The sequence below is a fragment of the Canis lupus genome, chromosome 6 (genome assembly GCF_048164855.1).
Source record: "Canis lupus baileyi chromosome 6, mCanLup2.hap1, whole genome shotgun sequence".
Lineage (NCBI taxonomy): Eukaryota > Metazoa > Chordata > Mammalia > Carnivora > Canidae > Canis > Canis lupus.
The window spans coordinates 78,656,433-78,664,333 of NC_132843.1; the positions used below are offsets into that span (position 1 = coordinate 78,656,433).

General features: G+C 50.1%; 1 long non-coding RNA gene across 1 annotated transcript; it reads left to right on the forward strand.

Moving 5' to 3' along the window:
* The first annotated feature begins 467 nt into the window (after positions 1 to 467).
* On the forward strand, positions 468 to 2,723 carry LOC140634809 (uncharacterized). The gene is made up of 2 exons (XR_012032185.1): positions 468 to 619; positions 1,695 to 2,723. It is a non-coding gene; the product is annotated as an uncharacterized lncRNA (long non-coding RNA).
* Positions 2,724 to 7,901: the final 5,178 nt, after the last annotated feature.

Below are 7,901 nucleotides of genomic sequence, written 5' to 3' on the forward strand. Positions count from 1 at the left end.
TTCCACCCAGGGTGTGATCCTGGAGTCCCGGGATCGGGTCCCATGTCGGGCTCCCTGCAGGGAGCCTGCTTCTCCCTCTGCCTGGGTCTCTGCTTCTCTCTCTGTGTGTGTCTCTCTCATGAATAAATAAATAAAACCTTTAAAAAAATTTTTTTAAAAAAGAGACAGAAGGACATTATAGAGCAATATCTGGGACCCAGTAAGAAAAAGATGTGAAAGAGCGTCAGTGCTTACGTAAAGGTAAATATTAAGGGAAAAGAACCCGAGGTGCGGGGGCACCTGGATGGCTGGGTGGTTGCGTGTCTGCCTTTGGCTGGGTCCCTGCCTCTCTCTCTCTCTGTCGGTCTCTCATGAATAAATAAATGAAATCGAAGGAAAGAAAGAGAAAGAAAAGAAAAGAAAAGAAAAGAGAAGAAAAGAAAAGAAAAGAAAAGAGAAAGAAAGAAAGAAAGAAAGAAAGAAAGAAAGAAAGAAAGAAAGAAAGAAACCGAGGTGTGAGCAGAACAGTAAGACAGAAATCCAAAAAAAAAAAAAAGGCAGAAATCCAACAGTTCTCTTCTGGAACCATCAGCATCCGAATCCGGAATCGAAAACTGCTCGGTCTGGGTCTCTGCAGGAGGTAACAACAACAGGCAATGCCCTTGCCCTCGGGAGGTGCTATGCCTCCGGGGAGGGCTCCCCAGGCATCCTCCTCCACCCTCGTCGCCACCCTACTATCTTCATTTTACGTGGGGGGAAACTGAGGCACCCGGCAGTTAACGGCCTGGCCCAGGCGGAGCGGGACTGAGCCTCGAGGCGCCCCCCCCGCCCCCCGCACGGTCCTTGGGCAGGTCTGCAGGGGGGGAGCGGGGAGGGGGCAGGGGGCAGGCCCCGGGACGTGCGTTCCCTCCGCCCTCGCCCTGCAGGCCCGGGGCAGGAGAGCCGGAGCCGCAGCGGCTGGAACCACGGCTCGGGCTCTGGGCCCGGCTCCCGGGCGCCCCGCAGTCGGGGTGGGGGTGCGGACGCCGGAGAAGGCGGGGGGCCCGCAGGACGAGCCCCGAGGCGGCGTGTCCTTGCCACCGACCACCGCGTCCCCCAAACCCTTCCTCGGGAAACTATTTGAGACCCAAAATGACAGCGCGATGCGTCCTCAATAAAAAGCGCACGGGGACCGACGGGGGGCCGCCTCGGGAGGGGACCGCCCCCCGCGGGAAGGTCTGCAAAGGGCCGCGGGAACCCCCGCGCCCCCCCTCCGCGCCCCGCCCCCGCGCCCCCCCCCGCGCATCCCCCGCGCCCCGTCACGCCCCCGCGCCCTCCCTGCGCACCCCCCGCGCCCTTCCCCCCGCGCCCTCCCTGCGCACCCCCCGCGCCCTCCCCGCGGCCCCGCCCCGAGCCCTCCCCGCGCCCTCCGCGCACTCCCGGCCGCAGGTCCGCAGGTCCCCGGGCGCGCGCCCTGCGGGGAGCCGGGAGGCGCGGGGGCGCGGCGGGTCCCGGGGCTGCAGGGTCCCCGCGCGCTCAGCCCCGCAGCTGCCCCGGGGGCGGGGGTGGGGGGTGGGGGGGTGCGAGCTCGTGCAAAAGGAAAACCGAAAATGAGCAAAGCCGCTGGCCTGGAAGAACCGGTTCCCGCTGCAGGAATGCATGCGGCGCTGCTGTTTTCGGTGCGACTTTTATTCATGCACTTTTTTTTTTTTTTTTTTTTTTTTTTTTTTTTAAAGAATCGCCATCGCTGATGATGGTGCCAGCGAGAAGGGTTACGGCCGCTCCAAAGAAGCTCGAGTCCGGATTTCCCTCCTCGGCTTTCGGCTGGGGAGGTGATGCCGGGGTCCGGGGATCGAGTCCCGCATCGGGCTCCCTCTGCCCGGGTCTCTGCCTCTCTCTGGGTATCGCATGAATAAATACATAAAATCTAAACACAAAACAAAAACCGTCACCAACAACCCCCTCCACACACACACACACACACCTTGTTCCAGGCCCAGGCTCCAAAGATAGACAAAGGTGTTAGAGGTGGGTCTCCCTGAAGGGCCTCCAAGGTCCTTCCCGGAGCCAGGCCTCCAGCCGTCCGCACCAGGCCGATTTTTCTAAGACCAGACACCCACCACCCATAGGGAGTCAAAATGAGAACTTCAGTCCTTTGTATTATTACCCTCCTGGAAAGAATTCCTACATTCAGGCATACCCAGCGTTCATGCTTTTAGACCGGTGATCTTACTATGGACGCTTATTAAAAGGCCCCTGATAAATCAGAGGCCTGCGGGAGGTCCCCACCCCCTTACCTGGCCGAGTGGCACAGCAGAGAGCTGGGGGGGCCTCCGATACCCGCACAGGCTGCAGAACCCAGAGCTTGGAGACCTGGTCTGGCTTGGAACAAGGGGTCGCTGCTGCCACCGCCGGTGGACACTGGGTTGGGTGGTGCATGCCAACACCAGCAGGTGGCGGTTGGGGTGGGGGGGGGGGTTAGCAGGTCCCTGGGTCTCATCGCCCACTCGTGGTCCACTCCCCAGGTGGGAGGCAGAGGAGGATGTCCTCATCAGCATCCTGCTTGAGCAGGAGAAGAGCCACTTCTCACTATGAAAGTACCTCGGGGGGATTCCCGTTAAATAAAACTGCTTGCGATGACCTAATTTGTTCGTTCAAGAGGATAAACTCTTCTTATCCATACATTATTATTGTTGTTATGGTTTCCGGGGTTAAATTATACATAAAAGGCCCAAGCCTGTTTCAGAAATAAAACATTTTCAGAACATGAATCTTAATGAGATCCTTACACTAAATTGTGCCCGAGAATGGCATTACTGTAGCTGCCCCAATTTGTAATCCTCAACGCACTTTTTAAAAATTATTGTAAAATGTATTTTCTTATAATGTGTTCATTCATTACCACAGACCTGCCTGTTGCCTTTTTGGTCTTAGCTTATTTCTCAAAAAACAAACTTCAGAGTAAACCCCTTTGCAGTCTTTTGCCTTTCCTATGTCTACTTTTCCTTCATAAAACTTGTCCAATTTTCTAGGGGGCTTCGGGGGGCTCAGTGGTTGAGCGTCTGCCTTGGGCTCAGGGCGTGACCCCGGGGTCCCGGATTGAGACTGCATCGGGCTCCCCACAGAAAGTCTGCTTCTCCCTCTGCCTGTGTCTCTGCCTCTCTGTGTCTCTCATGAATAAATAAATAAAATCTATTAAAAAAAAAAAAAAAGCTTGTCCACTTTTCCTCCGATAAAGTATTTTCAAACAGAAACAGATCTACAAATAAGGGTTCTCCAAAGTGCAGTTCTTAGAACACGGGTCCTGCAAGACCCTCCCTGGAAATGAAGTTGACCAGTGCGTTTGGGGAATGCCACGCGTTCTCCCCATCCTAGCTTTACAAATCACATTGTCTTGCGGTCAAGAAACCTGCTGAACTCGGCTTAGCCCAGCATTTCTCAAACTTATTTGCATGTGGAACCCTTTTCTAAACAAGGCTTATTAATATGCTGCAGAAAGGTTTCTTTCTAGGATTACGCTTTGGGAATTACTGATTGAGACCATCTAATATATGGAATAATTATAGGTCAGATAACACTGAGATAAGTCAAGCTGCAACATAAGAATTTTTTTTGCAGAGGAATCTGACCTTAATTGCTATTTGTGAATTTCATAAATCCACTGTGTTAAAAAAAATAATCATGCCTTAAATACGTAGGTGATTAGAGGCTGTGTGAGAACCCTGAAACTACACAGAAGAAGGTTCCAGAAATATCCCTTTTATCCCTTGGGAACTATAATCCAAAGTGTGGTGGATTCCGTATTTGTCGAGTCAGCCTCTCCATCAGTCCCAACGCACTGGGAATATTTAAAAATAGTTCCCATAATATAGACTCCTTGCAATGCTCAGGAGAAAGGGCCACCCAGTCCAAACCTGTTCTACTGTTTGAGCCCCCACTTTGGCCCCTCTCAAAATAACCATGCATCCCAAGAAGACCTCTGCTACCTGAAGATCTGCGTGGTTGACAAGCCTTTGGGGCCTTTCCTGTCCCTTACGGTAGGGCTATCAGACAAAAACACACAAGCAAGCATCATCCTTGAGAACAAGACAGTCAAACCAGCAGCCTAAGGGGCCACTCAAACTGTGGCTCATCTGGACCAATTTGTATTTGGTGAAAACATTTCATAAAAGGAACTCCGGGAGCACCTGAGTGGTGTAGACCAAGCACCTGCCTCTTGGTTTCCACTCAGTTCCAGATCTCAGGGTCCTGAGACAGAGGGGCCCCTGGAGCCAGCTGCGGGCTGCACACCCAGCGCTGAGTCGGCTTAAGACTCCCTCTCCCTCCACCCTCTCCCCTTGGTGAACTCTCTCTCTCTCTCAAATAGATAAATAAGTCTTTTTAACAAATAAAAGGAACGCCAGGTGTGTCAAGCATCTGGGCTAATAGGAAGTGGGGAGCATACTAGTCCTTCTCAATCCGATATTCTTCAGGAAGTGGAAGGGAGGCATTTACATTAAAACACTTACGGAAGTGCCTTATATACCCCTACCCAGCCCTAGGTCCCGAGGAGCACTTTCCTCCCCCACTTTCACATGCTAAGGCACAAGAGAAAACATGAATATAACTAAGAAATTATGCATTACATTTGTCTCATAGTCTTTGTAACACTTAGGGGAAAACTAGGCAAAAAAAAAAATAGATGCTCCATAAACACTAATCAATTGATTAATTAATTGACCAACTAATGGCCCTTTCAAAGTTACTTATTATCCGAGAGAAGCTGGGCTTATACTATGAACACTTGGTTCCTGTTTTACCCCAGGAGATTATTTTCTATTTCAAGGAAGCCTCACAGTTTAAACTGGACTGTGAAAAATGAACCCAAACAGTCTGGCAAATAGCTCTTAAATTCTATTCCACCCACAAAATTTGCATTACTTCTGTTGATATTTGTCAAATGCCACCGGGCCCTTTCTATCATCTTTTCTCACACAGAACAGCCTGGAACTAAGCGTATCTGCTCTCTGTTACCTAATAATTATGGATTTTATGGAAACTTTCCAAGGGAATAGAAATGATAGGCAAAATAGATTTCATCTAAGTCCACCAAATGATTGCTTTTTAAGGTCTCATGCTTGACTTGTTTAAGATAGAAGCACAAGCTTAATCTCATCACTAAGAATTACTAGGATCACATAACATATACCATTAAACACATGGGTCTATCCTGAGAAATTTCATTGTAATCAGCCATATTAATACCCAGGATCTGCTCCTTAAAATGCTGGTAGTTTAACTGACTAGCTATGTTCAAAGTAGAGAAATTATCCAGCGCGCATCTGGTTAAGAATTTGTAGCAAAGATCGTGCTTCTCATACTTTTACAGAAAATGAAAGTGATACTTAATTATCAAAATAAAAATCTTCTGAATCTGCATGTGTCAGACAACTTCCCCTTTTGCTGTTATTTTCAACACCCCCAAGGAGGAGAAGAACTGAAAGTGATCTTTTGGTGTCGTCTGTTCGAAGAAACTATTTTCCTGTTCAGGATAAGTAATTTATTTTTTCCCCCAATTTTTATTTATTTTTAAAGTAATCTCTACACCCAACAGGGGGCTCGAACTCACGACCCCAAGACCAAGAGTGTCATGCTCCACGGACTGAGCCATCCAGGCGCCCCAGGAATTTCTTAAGGCAGTTTGTATAGGTGTGAACAATGACACTGTGTAGCCAAATAACGTACTGAGCACAGGCCGGGAGATTAGATTCAATGTAAAATATGTGCTTTGGAGTCACTCACGGTCCCGTGTGCCTTTCCGGGAGGGAACTTTAACAAGTCTTCCAGCGGTGCGTGACCTTGGCCTCCCGGCCTGCTCATTGTCTCTCGGTCCTCTTGCTCCTCCAGGAATATTTTCAGGTGGTTTGATGGGACACATCCCCACCTTCTAACCCAACCAAAGCAAGCTTACTGATGGGGCTTTGACGTCATCACATTTTACCCTGGAAAGTTCCAGCTGGTCAGGAAAATGGGACAGCTGCAGGCCGGCGCTCCTGCTGCCACCTCTTGGCCTTATGACGAAATACATCACAGAGAGAGGAAGGGACAACTCTGCTCCCCGCAGTCTTCAGGTTGAAGACTGTTGGTGTCTCCTTGCGTGCAGAGAGGGGGACTCCCGGGGATTCCCAGGCCCTGTGGACAACATGACAAAGTCCCGAGACACTCGGCCCTGGACACAGCACCTACGCGAAACCCTCTGCGACAGCTCTGGGCGCCCCGGATCCGGGGTGGATCTGGACACGCCCGTCCCCGCATCTGGCCCTTTCTAGGCCGAGCGGAGCAGCCTCGTTCTTTTGGTGCCACGACCAAGATCCTGTAAACTGGGAGAAGGTGGGCACTCTGAGAGGATGTGAGAACGCAAGATGCGGGCGAAAAGTTCTGACGTCCACTGGCTTTGAGTTCACAATGGGTAGGTAGTGTGGAAAAGACAAAAATAAAACAGACTTTTCCCTGCAGCCCCAGAATGTTTGGATTCCGTTTCAAAGCTAATCAATGGGAAGGACCCGCTGGGAATTGGGGCGGCTCTAGCCAGCAGAAACATTGCGCCTTTGACCCCTCCAGGGCTGATACTGTAAATCCTCCCCCAGCTGAGTATTGGGTCAGATGATGTGATCTGGTGCATGTCGTCTGGTTATTCATTTAGTTTCTAGAAATGTCCCGCTGTGTTTCTATGAATATTTCTGCAGCACGAGTCGCACGGGGGAGAGAGCTGCCTCTGAGTTGGACAGATCCCCGACCCCGAGGCCTCCCCGACCCCTTCTCGAAATGAAGCCATTCCCCCCATTTCCTACCGACGAAGGAGAGACAGGCCCAGTCCTCAGAGCATCTGAGAAGCTGCTTGAACTAATCCACCCGGCTTGCCCCCTAATGGAGTGATTGGCAGACACCTAAAGAGATATCGATTGGGCCAGTCGGTCCAACACCCTGGTTTTTTTACCAGTCGGTGCGACCGAGGTATTAACCCAGGAACACCTGGACCCTGGACACCGTCCCTCCGTGCAGCTAGCACGCCCCTAGGAGTTCCCTGGTCTCTGCAGGGGGAGACACCCAGAACGACCGACCTGGTGGCTCAGTCCACTGAGAGGAACAAGAAGCTCTCCCATTCCAATCCTTGTTCTCACTGAGTTTGATCTTTTTTTTTTTTTTTTTTAGATTTTATTTATTTATTCATGAGAGACACAGAGAGAAAGAGGCAGAGACACAGGCAGAGGGAGAAGCAGGCTCCTGCGGGGAGCCCGATGCAGGACTCGATCCCGGGTCTCCAGGATCACACCCCAGGCCGAAGGCAGACGCCCAACCGCTGAGCCACTCAGGCGTCCCTCACTGGGTTTGGTCTTTATCTTTGCGTTGTCACTCATATAGCATGCCATTCCGCCAACATGCAATTTTTTCTTTGCATCTTGAAAAATAAATGGTCATTATTTTATGGGGGCGAAAAGGTTGCCCGGTGCGCTGCGAGTGTTACTAACCAGCTCACAGCAATTTGACAGACTCCTAACTGATGAAGCAATGAGCCCTAATAGGGTTGCTGCTACCCATTCCGGGGCTGCTTCAGGAGTTTTTACGTCTTATTAATGTAATAAAATGTAGCTTTTACAGTTATCTACAGTATGTGATTACAAATGCATGCTATTGATATTATCCGTGTGATGCTTGAGTTTCTTTTCCATTAATAGAAACTCTGCATTTTATACATTAATTATACAGAGAATTAATGATGGCTTATACAAGTCCGTCTACAAGTAGACACTTTAGAGGCAATTATACTCATAGCAGAGTAGTCCTCTCTTGAGTGACAGGCTTTGTTCCAAAAGATGGTTTTTAAATGCATTTGTTCATAAACATAAAGTGGCACTCTACAAGGAATAAAGTGAGCGCGCTCATGTTAAACGCAGCTTCAGGGG